Below are 1,439 nucleotides of genomic sequence, written 5' to 3' on the forward strand. Positions count from 1 at the left end.
CTGAGGAGGAGGTGAGGGGGCTGTGCTGAGGAGGAGGTGAGGGGGCTGTACTGAGGAGGAGGTGAGGGGGCTGTGCTGAGGACGAGGTGAGGGGCTGTCCTGAGGAGGTGAGGGCGCTGTACTGAGGAGGAGGTGTGTGAGGGGCTGTGCAGAGGAGGAGGTGTGTGAGCGGGCTCTGCTGAGATGAGGCTGGGGATAAACTGGGTGAAGGTTTGAGGTCTCTACTGGTGGAGACGTGGGAGTTGTACTGAGGACACATGGGGTGCTTCCTGAAGGTGCGTTGTGGAGGTTGTGCTGGGATGATGGGGGCGGTACTGCCTTGCAGCAGGTGTTCCTGTGTGGACACTGGCCTGGACCCCGAGTCCATCAAGGACTTCTCAGTCAGCTATGGTCAGGTGCTGAGGCTCCTCTCAGCTGTAACATGGAGAAACCTCACCTCTGCAGCATGACTGAGGTGGAGGCAGGTGTAACATGTCATCTGGCCCCTCCTGTCTGGTTCCCCTGGAGTGTACCTGGTCCAGACCTGAGTCAGCCTGTGGCTGGCAGCAAGTCTGCAAACGAAAGGGGCTGTGAGAATCCCATAGTCAGGCAGCCTGGCAGCTCAGAGCCTCAAGGGGAGGGGCACAAAGGACTGAGCCTCAGGCTTGCTGAGCGCTCTGGAGGTGGCCTGGTGCTGTGGTTGGGTTCCTGGAAACCTGGGGTGTGGCGTGGTGTTCCGGGGCCTCCTGCCAAGGGTGGTCATGGATGACGCCTCTACTCTACACTTGGCTGGTCAAGCCTGCCCTGGGTACCCCCCGCGTGGCTGCATCATGGAACGCTCTGGAGATGTGCCCCTTGACCTCCCATGACCAGCAGCATGGAGCACTGAGCAAACTGTGGTGATAGATAAGCTTTTGTTCTGCAATCTGTAGGTAACAGGTCATGGCTGGCCTTAGGAAGCAGCTCTACGGCTGGACAAGTGAGTGATTGTCCATCTCTGGGGCTTGGATGAGGGCAGAGTGGTCACCCTGTGCTTTTCTAGTCCAAGTGTCTGGGACCCTGACTGTCCACCTGGCTGGTTCCCTGCACTGCCTTGCACCCACTTGGGTAGGGTCCCCTTCTACCTTCTACCTTCTGCCCGCCACCTGAGCTGTCTCTCCTGCTTTGCAACATCTCTTCCTGCAGACCCTCATGTGGCCTGAGAAGGGTGCTTCCAAGCCCAACTACAAGAGTGGGCATTCCCCTTTGGGGCATGGCTGTAGCTTCGTTGGCAGAAGGCTTGGGGGAGGATGTTGGCAAAAACAGTTCCTTCCAGAAGGTTCTAGAAGAGTAACTAGGCAAGAAGACCTGAAGCCCTGGGCCTGGCCCTAGTCCTCACTTGGATATTAGAGGCCGTTACCGTCCCCTGACTGGGTGGGAGAGGGACTGAACACACTGTCCACACGTCCTGGCCTGATCTC

Source organism: Elephantulus edwardii, unplaced genomic scaffold (genome assembly GCF_000299155.1).
Source record: "Elephantulus edwardii isolate Elephantulus edwardi_28Jun2011 unplaced genomic scaffold, EleEdw1.0 scaffold00126, whole genome shotgun sequence".
NCBI classification, from domain to species: Eukaryota; Metazoa; Chordata; class Mammalia; order Macroscelidea; family Macroscelididae; genus Elephantulus; species Elephantulus edwardii.